Here is a 13,454-nt window from a genome sequence, read left to right as displayed (position 1 = left end):
AAAACATAATATTATTTGTGGCATGAATTAAATTGGAGGCTTACCATATCCCAGATGAAATAATACTAGGTGCTCTATTAAAGTCTAAACACTTTCAAATTCAATAATAAATGAAGGTGGATTGATGTCGAGCGGAAGGTCTGGAGTGACCTTCATCCAAACACCAAGGATTCCTGTCCCTCCACCACTACCTGGAAGCCATCATTGTCCCTAAGGGTGGCTACATTTATAATGAAGAGAGCTCAGACACATTTTAATTTTGTTGAAATATTACAGTTTATTAATTAATTATATCTGGTTGAAGTTTAAAATTTAAAGTGCTCGGATATTAATGGACCACTCGGTAGTTTTTAATAAGAATGACCAGTGTTGTAATTAAATAATGCATTGTAACACTAAGAAATTGCAATTTGTACAGTTTGTCTGTACAAGTTGTAACTTGTACAGACATTGCAACATACTAATATGTCAGTATTTTTTTTCATGATCTTAAAGAGAGGAGACATTTCTTTTTCTTTTCCTATTTGGTAAAAAAAAACAAATATCCCTAACCTTGACCTTAATCTCGAATATCTCGCATCATAACATCGTTAGATAATAATGTATTAAAACAAGGAGGACTATTGGATAAAATACGTAGAGTGATGAATGGAAGAAGTAGTTGATATCATCAAAAAAAAAAAAAAAAAAAATAGTTCAACAAAACATTCAAATAATTATATGAATTTAGAGAAAACTTAAATTCTCAGCCAATATCATGGAGTCATTGAAAAAGTATGGCCAACCTTTAACATAAACCTTTATTATAATGATATTTTATGTTATAAAAAGTTCAAGGAAAAAAGGCAAAACTAAATAAAATATAGATAGATATTCTCTCGTAGACAATTTTATTTAGACACATATCCAGAATAAGAGCACGTTGATTTAAAGCTAAGAAGATATGTAAAACGCAATATTGATGACCATGGAAGCCTCCCGAAACTGCGTTGCTCAATCCAGTGCCTTAGAATAGGAGAGTTTGGATATTCTTCAGCTGAAAAGTCAGCTGATCCAGTATACATATCTTTAAACCCTTAGTTTAAAGATAGGTATACTGAATAAGAATACATGATGTATACAGAATAAGCATTTACCAGGCACAGATATATCGTTTTTTTCTTTACAAAAGATTTACACCAAAATAAGTGCAGGCAAAATATTGTAATTATATTTATTTTTGTATGCTTTAAAAAAAAAAAAAACTTACACCTTCGAAAAAGGGAATAAACAACACTCCGTATCTGTCAATGAGATATGAAGCCATTACCGACATTATAACTCCACATCAAATCCCCAGTTTTACTTTTCGTTTTTCACAAACTAGTGATACTTTTTGCCCTTTCATACAAAAATAAAAAATACTGATGGCAGCTGCTCCAATAAATAAAAAAATACGTTCAGTTAGTAATTTTTTTTAACACTTATAGAATAAGAAACCTGCTTCCTGTAGACTTCCAAAGTCAGGGCCTTTTTTAGAGATAGTGTGCTTTGGAACAAGGATTAATGGTTAAAAGACGTCATTTGATGAAATATTGATACCAATATTATTTGGAAAAAAAACCACTCGATAATTATTTTTTTAATTAAAAGGTTATTATGAGAAAAAAAGAAATGCATTTATATTCTAAAAGTACTTAAATTATTTTTGAAAAAGACCAATTTTAAAAATGAAAAGTGTTACGCACACTAATATTGAATATTATCGAGCGGTTTTTTCCAGATATTATTGATATCAATATCGCATCAAATGACGTCTTTTATCATTAAATAATATTTTTTAGTAATTTTAGTTAATTTTTTATGGGGTTTTTAATACATTTTTGCATATGCCATTGAATGACGTTCTTTTAAAAAAACATTTTCATTCATTTTCTTAAAATGACCTTATTTTAAAGGTCGACATTTTACTATTATTATGGTTTTTTTCTTTTCTTTATATTTATTTAAAACTATAGCTAGCCTACACCCCCAAAGGTCCTCCTAAAATAGACAGCTGTTCAAAATTAATTCAACAATTACTTAAATATGGCAAAATAAAAGGAATCTTGTACAAAAATCAAGTAAATTAGAAAATTCCAATCGATATATATATATGTAGAATAAACTTAAATTGTTTTTTGGTTCCTTTTTTTTTTGGTCATAGCTATACATGCATATGTACAATTTACAGATATGTATGAGGCAATTTATTGTATATTTAATGATGACCAGCTACGTTATCTGTAAAATAATAGAAAGAATATCGCCGCCTAGTCTCCTTGCACCATAAAAACACATTGTAGTTACGAATTGCTTATGGTACCACAGGATACAAGATGATGTAACTTTGACAAGGATTTCCTCTATCAAGTCTAAGGACATTGTAAAGACTTCAGTTTTGGTACTTTAGAGGACGTTATTACTTTATTAAAGGTAGTTTTAAACTTAATTTATAAAATACTTAATTGACAGTCTCTTTATATTTTAAGGTGAAAGCTCAAAGTTTCCCTTTTAATGAACGCCATTGTTGTTTAGGATTCGATGAAATGGCCATGAAGTCTGGCATTGTATTCGATGGACAATTGATAAAAGGATATATATCCATTGATGAAGAAAATATCATGCTTTGTGCTTCATGTTGAAACGGATTCAAACTAGTTGGAAAGAAGTTGTAGCATTCCATTTTACTAGAAATTCAGTCGACCTGCAGAAAGTTACATAAATAATTAAGGAAATTATCACTTCATCTTCAACCATTGGTCTGAAAGTTGGATCAATAACCAGTGATCAGAATCAAAATCAAATCAGACGATAAAAATAGTGCTACAGAAAGACAATATCATTAACACTTATCCTGGTTCTTTTTCATCCCTAAAAGAGCAAAAAATCCAACAGCAAATGTAAAGGAAAAATTGTTTGAAACTAGTGACTTTGTCACAGTACATCTCTGGGAAGGATACTAAGAGCTTGATGATTTCTTTTTCCTCGCTAATCATCAAGAGGATATATCTCAACAGCTTCCTAAAAAGTAGAGTTTAACTATAACCAAAAAATTTCTCTTTATTTGCCAGAACTCAAATACCTCGAAAAATTGTCTAAAACTCATTTGGAGAACTACAAAGTCTTCATGTCTCCATTGATTAATGTATTATAATAAGGATTACTGTATTTCTTCTTCTTTAAATTTACTTTCTAAAGAAATGTCCTTTTCGGAAAAATCTTTAGCTTATTGTAGTGATTCTTCAATTTCATTGTTTGATAAAGCAAGTTATATACTTCAAAGAATATGAAAATGAACAATACATGAAATATTTTTGTCAATCTTGACAAATCTTTCAAATGAATTTATTACTTTTATTGCAGAGATAAAAATATAAAATTTGAATGTGCCTCCAATGTCTTAGTGGCAAATAATTTAAGCAAAAATTTAAAAATGAGGGAAATGGTTTCTTAATTTGTAAAATCCCCTGTTTTTTTGTATATTATTATCCATGAATTTGTTTAATAATAAAGGGGTCTAAGACAATCTTTGTACAAAAGTAACTCTTAGCAAAAATTTCGTTATAATATGATAATTTTTTCCTTTCCTTAATGTTGAAATCTTCTAATTTTGTAGTAATTGCAACAAAGTTTCAATCCTGAAGGATATCATTAAGAGGTATTGATCGTAGTAAAAAGTTGAAAACGAGTCTATTTGACCCTTAAGACGTCCCAAGGGTTCGCCTTAGTGTCACAGGCTTGACCATTTTCTGTGTCTCCCTCGTTATATTCCTTACTGGAAAAATTTAATAGATTGTCAGAAATACTTTTAGACCACAACCCATAAAAATTAAGTTATCAAAACCGTAAATGCACTCAAACAACATCTGGAAGTAGAATTTAGATCTTTTAGGGGATGACATGACTGACACAAAAATAAAAGATATCATGCTTGACATTTCAGATAGCTTTAGGAATAGATTAAAAAAATGTTTAAATTAATTTTGGATTTTTCAAAACGAAGATATATCAAATTTGGGGTGAGGCTGAGTAAAGAAAGGAAATTGATCATTGTATAGATTGAGATGTTGGTACTATTGAAGAACCCAAATACAAGGTGAAAATATTTGGACACCAAGAAAATCGAATAAGGAGTATGAATAAGTCTATTTCAAAAGAAAATGTAACTTTTGAGTGACATAAGAAAATGGAAAGTAATCAAACGGCCAGAAAGTAAGTTAATGTTGGTTTGACTCAAATGGAATACTTATAATAAATCGCAAAAGAAATTTCTTCTGCTGCGTTATAACATTTTCAAAAATATATACAAGTCTAATGATTGTATAGGTGTATAAATTTGCAAAAAAACAAATGCTCAATCGTAATATAAATTAGGCAATCATTTTTTAAAAAACATGCCATAGATTCCTTAGTTACTGAAAATTATCTGGACGAATTTATGTCCCGTAAAGACATAGAAAACTACGTAATGTCATATAACAAGATGAATAAATTTCCGGCACTACATGATTTTTGATGGAATATTTTCAAAATATTGTACTTTGTTGGTACTTGGCTCCCCTATTAGAAAAAGTTTATAGAGAGGCATTAGGGGTAGGGAAATTTGAAAATGATATTATTGACGGCTAATTAATCTTGATACCTAAGCGAAGAAAGGATCCTAGGTTGATTGAGAATCCAAAGCCCCTCACTGTGCTTAACACTACCTTTAAAATATATAATAAGAAATTAAGCCGTTTGCAGACAACCTGACTACTTTAAACTTAGAAGATTTAAAAAAAAAAATCACTTACTGTACTGACGATATCCCCCTTGAAAAAATTTAAATGTATTTCTGGATTAAAAGTTCATTTTCAGAAGTTAAAACTTATGACAAACTCTTCAAGCAGACTAGACTTTCAAGTTAGACCCAGTTTAAGTCATTAAAATATTGGGATCGTTTGTTGTACTGAAACGAATGGATGATCGTGAAAATTGGAAAAAGATTGAGAACGTAATTGTCAATACAATGTCTAAGTAGGGTACCTCTACTATTAGAAATGTTCCTTCCGGAATATTTATCAGAAACATATTAATATTCGTTAAAGTAATTCATCTTTTGATAGTAGATAGGTTTTCTAAACTATTAGCAAAGAAATTGGATACAATATACCATCTTTTTTTATTTCCTAATGGACCAAACAGTTTGTGTAAAATACAGAAGACATTTTATTGAAAAATTCTGGTATGCATGGGATGATATATTTCAGTGATTTTTGGAAGACAAAGAGAATAAAATTTGACTGGAAGAATTTTTAAGGAGGGCTCTGTAAGTGCAGAATTACCGAAAAAGAAACTGGAGGAGAACACTTGGGAAAGTCTTTGAAAAAATGAAAGGCAAGTCCATTTAATTTACTCCAAAACACCCATGGATAAGGGTACATTTTGGTTTGAAAACGAATAAATCAATACTGAAATTTAAAAAAAAATTGTTATCAGCAATGAAGTGACAAGAACCTGTGGTTAAGAATGCAAGATTTGACTGTTTAACGAATTCATCATTTAGAAAAAGACTAGATTTTATGGGAGAAGTTGTTATTGAAAACAGTCAGTTAATAATAAGACATATACCCGATTGATATTTTTTTTATTTACGTAAAATGAACTAAGAACAAAACAATTCCAACATTATTGATGTCTAAAAACGATAAGAAACCCTTCCTACGGCTGATTGAGTGAAAAATCGAATCACAATAATTAAGAAACCAATCCAATAGATGTATTGAGGGCCCTCCGGAATGTAGGGCTTGATTTTTCCTTATACTGGTTAAAATATCGAATAACTATGAGTACTTTCCTTTTTAGTAGCACTCAGGCAAGGAAAGGATCAAGAAAGGATTTATTTATTTTGAGGGAACAATATAGGTAGAAGATATTTTATAACTGTGAATACATAATCTAAAATATAAGCTGGAGATAAACAAATATTAAATTGATACTATGAAACCAGAAAAAATATTCTTTGAAACATCAATCATTAATTCCGGAATTTGCGAATAACTTGGAAACTAACGATGATATATTGCAAATAATTGAATGGAAAAAGTAAATGATTAATAAAGAATTAACGTACAAGGTCGAACATAGTTATGACTTTACCTAAATGTTAAAAAAATAAATCCAGGTTTTTTCCATAAACCTTATATCTCAAGTGAGAAGCAATATCCAATTATAATGGCATCATTCGATGCATAATTATCTAATGTTTTAGCAGTAGAAAGAACCCCAAAGTATGTAGTAGTAGATTTACTTTCCACGAAAATTAAGGTCATTTCTGACCATTCAATTCGAAGAATCCGAGCAGATTTGGAGCTTTGGTTGTTGACATGATCAACTATTTTTACATCGCTCCAAATGCTCCAATCAGGCTCAAAAAAGTCGTTGGCGAAGCAATTTATCGATTTGGTGGGGTCCTTCTTGATTATATTCTCATAACTGAACAAGAGCTCTGGATTCCAATTTAAACTTAAGCTGGGCCAACTTGAAATCCAGATTCAAGGTCAAGGAAGTACTTCAAAATGTCCATTATCCTCCCCATCTCAACTTCAGCATCTATGAGATATTAGATTTTCTGACTTTTGCCATTTTGCTCACCTATGATTCATGATGAAGAGATGAAGAAATGTTTAATATTGTTTGTTTGTGCACAAAGAATGGCTGAACCAGAATGTCAAAAAACAATTACCAAACCTTTCAATATTAATGAGAAAATTAATATTAATTAACAGGTCACGTTTTCCTACCCCATCCGGTATATATCTGTTCTTAATATTGCAAATATTTTATGTGTACTAGAAAAACGTCCCAAATTTACAAGTGTCCTCTAGAATCACTTTCAATACTTTTTTTAATCACACCGTTGCCTTTATTGCATCACACAATTTTTTCTCGGAAAATAAAAGGAGAAAAAGCCCCCATCAGTTGGCGGTTAGTCCAACAAAAGATGGGACTTCAATAATGTTTGAGTTTTGCTCCCACCTAACAAAGAGCTAATTTTAATTCAACCAATCAGTGTTCAGAACACTGAATAGGAAAAAAGGAGTAAGAAGATCGACAGTTGACATCGAAATACAGTCTAGATTTTTGTGTTAGTTAAGTAACGGTGTTGAGTATCTTATTTTATATTTGTATTAGTTTAGTCAAACTTAAAATATCTTTAAAACACATGAATACTTTGTCCTTACCTTAATTAAGGCCCATCAAAATTATAGGAGATTTTTTTTGATGAAGTCAAAGATTGTTTTATGAGATGCCTTTTTAGTGTTCTTCAGATAAGATGTTCAAATTTAGGACAAGACGTCAAAATTTCCGTATTGACCTAATAAAGGGTACTTCCTTTTTTTATCATATGTGGCAGGGTTTCATTCTAAAGTTTTCGTTACCATGCCTTGGGGTATTGAGGAACGTATTTCTGAGTTTTAATTGGTGCAATTTCTGAAAATTGTTGCCCTACACATCTTTTTCCTTAAACTATTTTTTGTTAAATCATTGAAACTTGAAAACTTGAAACTAATTTCCCTCAAGGATATTTCAACTTAATAAAAATATAAGCAAATGAATGTCATACCTTGCTATTGTTTTGTTTCTTAAATTAGTGTTTAATTTCCCCCTCAATATACTTTGTAAATTCATCTCTCAAAATAAGCTTATAGAGTTGAGACATAATCCAAAAAGAACCTTTATTACTCCTTCCAGACTTCTCTAATTTGATCACCGCTCTGGTGGAAGATTAGTAATGCCTTTTAATAATGACGTAATTTATTTAATAATATTTACTATAGCTATGAAAATGTCGCTGAAATGAAGACCAGGAACGAATAAATAACTATTTTCTAATTAAAATGTAAACCACTTGCGTAGTTCCATTTTTTAAAACAAGAAAAGTTGCTGGAAAAGATATTAAAGAAGCTTATTTTCATGGATTTCATCTTTTTTTACTCTTGATTTCCAGATTAATATGATCTATATATGAAGAACTTTGTTAAAGAGATTTTAACATGTAAGTACTCATAGATAATATGGGTTAGTTACAATTACCCCCTACTACACTATACCTCTTCAAAATGCCTCTAAAATATTGAGTAAATGTCAAAAGATACTAGATAGATATCACAAAATTTTAAATATGATAGCTCCAATCTTCACGTTCAGTTTAGAAACTTTTCAGGCCGCCCTTACACATAACAATATCAATTTATATTGAACATTATATATCTCATAAACATTGAAAAAAAGAATATAAATATATATTCATATTTGAAATCTAAAAATATAAATTTTCTCAAAGAATTAATATCAATAAATATTAAATATACGAACAAACCAACAACAAAAAAAAATTTTAAAATGGATCATAAATATACTTAAAAACTAAAATTGTAGTCAATATCCCTCAAAAAGTATAATACATTGCCTTGAGTATCGAAACTATTGACTATTCTCTGGATCCTGAGAGCAGTGTTTTTATGTTTTTTTTTTTCTTTTTTGTAGGAATTTATCCTCCTGTTACATACTGTTCAGTTAATTACTCATTTTTCCCTTGTTCATTTTTGAGAATGTCTGAAAACTTCCGAATGTGTGGTAAGAGGCTCCCACCTGTTAATTAAAAGAGCAATGTTATCCTTCGCACACGTTATTTAGGAAACACTCGCCCTAGATGCAACATAGCAATTTCAAAGGGCATGACTGAAGCGAGAGGCCCGTTTTCTAATGTTACCTATCGTCCTAAACAGTACCTATCAATCCAGATATCTTCTAAACAGTACAAAACTGGCAGCAATTCCTCTAGGTAGTCATGATAGGTGCTAAGATACTCAAAGTATTGCTAGACAAACCTTGGGGAACAAAAGCTAAAGATGTGAGCATTCACATTTTCAAGTGAAGGTTGGGATTATTTTCATTAATGGATTCAATGTCATTTGACTTTATAAACCTAAAAACAGTCTGAGAAAAATGAAAAAACATCCCGGGGAAAGAATTGAAGAAAACGGTGCCAAATGAATTTATTGCTGCACGTTCGATATTAGTGATTATTTGAAGAGACGGTAGAGTTGGCTTCTACTCCTTAAGTATGTTCGCCAAGTCTTGTGTAACTCATTTCGTATTTGTCCACCATTAAGGTGTACACTAAAGCTACCACATCGTAATCAACCCAGCTATGGATGGTATAAACTTGGTGAAATAATAAGGGAAAATTTTTGAAGGTTCCATCCGTGTACCAAGTCGAAAACGGGGCAAGAGTTGTAGATTTTTATACGATGAAAAAAATTGGGTATTCCTGGTACATATTTATCGTCGTGAAGAAAAAATGATTTAGATATGCTACAAAGTCTTAAAAAAGTCAAAATATGAATTTTTAAAAAGGGTTCTTACCTTCTGTATGGATGTATCTTCCCACAAATACCTAAACTATTCAAATCTATTGGCTATTCATTGAGAAATCTAGAGATTCATGTTCGAAAATTAAATTCGTACGTGCAATTGTCTTAGACGTGCATAAGACGTCTTCTCCTTCAACTGCACGTACTAAAAACTGGTTTCTTAAAACTGGCATATTAAATATGACGCACGTTTGTTAATTATTATCTTACTCAAACTATGTTTATCTACATTTAGGACAGTCCTAGTTTCAAGCACAGAACCTACACGTTCCTAAATGTGAATTGTACAAGATTTAGTGACCAAAAAGGAATGAACATGACACTCCTCTCATAATTTATTAGCCCCTACATATTTCTTCATCACATACAAACGGATTCTATCAATCAATTTTTATAGTCTTTTCACTAATGAATAAAAAAAATCCAGCTTCCTTCTGTTTAAAAAAAATCATCTTTTTATTAGAAGGTCATTTTTGGCTCAAAACATCGAAGCCAATTTGAAAATAAAGGAATAGTACTATTATTTATTAGCGACAACAAGTTCCTTCATCTCATAAAAACTGATTCCGTCAATTAATTTTTAGCTAATGAATAGACAAATGAATTAAAAATTTGAAGCGTGTATCCGCGGAGAGTGTAATCAAAGTGAGAAACATAATTAGTATAATCCAATATATTTATAACTCGTATTTTCTTATTTCAGATAGAATGATTTGCTGTTGTCCCAGCTCCCAAACTGGTTATCCCAAGTCAAAGAAAACGACACTTGAGGATTCAAGGATTCATTTCATTTGGTCACCTACTAGTTATGAATTTACATGCAATTTATACAAAAACGATTACAAAAAAATTAATTAACTTTCCTAGCTCACCATCTTCAAATTTGAGTATCCATGAGGTGTCTAATTTGAAAAAATAATACGTTCAAAACAACTTCATTCTAATTCATTATTGTTATATTCCTGACCTTTTTTTTTTATTCCCCCCTTTCCAAAAGAAGAAAAACGTTGATGAGGTGGAGAAGTAGCAAATTCTACAATTGATTTTCTCAACCCCAGATTGGGATCACTAAATGAAAAGGATAAATTTATATCTATAATAATTGACGATGTTTATTCATCGGAGCGAGTAGAATTCACTTATGGCAATTTTTTTGGAATTAGGATAGTGGAAATTACTCTATAATTTTGCTTTCGTTTAGGATTTAAGGTATTCTTGGAAACTAGAGTAATATGGTGGGGCTATGGTGCTATTAAATTACCTTAACTCATCCATTATTAAAATCATATGAAGGTTCTTATAGGATTTGGCTTTAAACCAGTTGCAATAATTGTTGATGTTCATACAGCAAATTGTAAGTTCTATGCTTATTTGAAATGGAACTGCTCCCACATACATTCTCAACCGTATTTCATCATCGTAACGAAAAATATATCTGCTTTTTTATCCTTTAAACATCTTTTATAATATTAAAAAAACTGAAGAAGCTATGTTAACATATGTAAACTTGAAACAAATCTACAATTTGGGACTTCATAGCTTACAAGCAAGCTTAATCGTAAAGGTATTTCCCCTCAACTAATTGAAAGAACAAATGTGGAATTATTAGTGAGGTTTATCCAAGAATGTACTCTTAGCAACCTTAATTATTACATAGTAAAAAATTTATAAATTTCAAAGAAACAGCTCAAATTTTACTCTAACTCCTTGTATATCCAAAAGATAGATGGATGCTTCTTTAAAACCCATATATGATAATCAAAGAGAATAAATCCATTTCTTAGGATTAAATACTGGGAGGAACATTATAAGGAACATGGAGTTGGTCTATCTTTGGAGACGTTTCTTGCAGCTTATTAAACTTCAATTCTTTGAAATAGAAAAAAAAATCGTGTCAGTCAACTTACAAAATATAAAATCAATTCTTTAAAGTCTTTGAATGAAATTTTTGTGAGTGTAAGGAATCAAAGGGAGCAAGTGAAGCGGATGTTTCATCATTTCAATCCATAATGCTTTCGCAGTGTCGAATATAACTTGATTCTCTGGATGGAATTGAGTCACTTTTTTATTTTAAATGTTGTTGTGCCGTTCACTCACTTATAAAACAATAAATCCCCAATGTTGTACGAATCTTTTAACTTCTGATGGGAACCTTCATTTTTCAATTGATGAAATGGAGTATATCAAGAAATAGAGTCTTAATCAATCAAATAAATAGAGGAGGGCTAAGAAGACTAATGATATCCTTTACTTGCTTAGGGGACACCTTTATGTAGTTTTAAACGGAATTATCATAAAAGAAGAGACTCGCTAAACCCTTTTATCTATGAAGCCTCTAAGAAGTATCTTCATAGAGGCTTCAAGAATATTTTTATCTAATCATTGTAGTAAAAGGTGGGTTTTAAAATCTATGTGAGTAAATACTCACATTCTTGTCGATTTTTTTTAACCTAATTGCATAAAAGAAATTAACATATTTACCAAAAAAGGAAAAAGTACCTCTAAAATTCACCTAATCCAAAAAAAAAGTTGAATTTCTATTAATTTGTGGATTGGCTTAATTTTTCTCCTTCTATGTGCAGTTATATGTGTGCATACTGAGACATTTATCTATACTTCTATAATAAATAAATTAGGTCCTTCATAAAGAAATAAGTAATTGATTTTATTTGGCAATTATTTACGGCAATTTTATTTGAGAATATGATGTCTAAGATGTAATTAGTTAGTTACTTTTCCTTGAGTAAATTTTTTGTTTTCAACTTTGGTAAAAATAATTGCACGCATCAAAAGGCACTTCATTTCAGGTTTCCCTGTACAGCAAAGACGTCATTTATCACAGTGTTAAGTTGCTAACACAAAAATACCCGAGGACAACGAAGTTTAATAAAAATACCTGATTATACCATTACGCGTGTACGACTGAAGGTTTAAACTTTCACCACGCTTTTAATACTGATGTCATAGTAAATGAGTAGCTGTTTATTTTGTGGAAATCTTTTTTTCTTGCTCAATAGTTGGTATCATACATTAATTGAAAAAAAGTGATATCATAGCCTATAAGTGGCTGTTTATTTTGTCAAAATCTGTCTCTCTTGCCCAGCAGTCGGTTCAATACATCAGATTGAAAATTTTAGCAAGCCCGATTACAAGATGGTCTAACCAAGATATATAGATACAACCAAAATTGCATTTTGGTTGTTTGTCACAGCGGTATAATTAGAGAATTAATCAAGTACTTAATGTGTCTGGAGATAGAAATGTTGGAAGTTGAGCGAAGAGTTGGTACCTCTCCAGGAACGCCCGTAAAGGGAAGGCTGGAGGTGTTGTAGACTCCCTTATGTAATCTTATTACTAGAAAAATTAATATTTTTATTTTATTTCCAAAAAATTTAAATTTTCAATTTTTTAACAAAAAGTTTAATATTATGTGAATAGCTTTGGATTTTTGAAATTTTTCTCCAAAGAATTTAATATGTATAATTTTTTTTCAAAAAAAAAAAAAAAATTGTTGGATAGTTGTTGATATATTGAATTTTTTTTCTACAAAAATATTACTACTTAACATTTTATTTCGAATTTTTTTTTGTGAATTATCTTGTGAGAGTAACCTCCTTTCAGCCAAATCATTAACAAATGTTAAGTTGTTAATTATTGAGCTCGCTTACTTATAGGCATCTGTTGTATTTTAAATTGCAGGCTCAACTTTAAGGAAATTATTCATTAGGTCTAAAAATTTATAAGAGTTCAAGATACTCTTTGAAACAAATTTTGCTAATGATAGTTTAGAAATATTTTTTAAGTCTACTTTTATTTATTTTTTTAATATTGCATGATTTAAGGAGCCTTTTGGAATTTATAATTGCTTCAGATATTTTCCTTGAGATAATATTATTTTGGGTCCAAAAACGCCAAGGCTATATTTTGTTCGTTTGAAAGGTACTGGGATTTTTTTTTTTTTTTTTGTTCGTTACAACTTCTGAAATTGTTGGACTTTTTCATTCAAAAAATTTC

This window comes from Lepeophtheirus salmonis, chromosome 9 (genome assembly GCF_016086655.4).
Source record: "Lepeophtheirus salmonis chromosome 9, UVic_Lsal_1.4, whole genome shotgun sequence".
In the NCBI taxonomy this organism is placed as follows: domain Eukaryota; kingdom Metazoa; phylum Arthropoda; class Copepoda; order Siphonostomatoida; family Caligidae; genus Lepeophtheirus; species Lepeophtheirus salmonis.
This window is presented reverse-complemented; position numbering follows the sequence as displayed.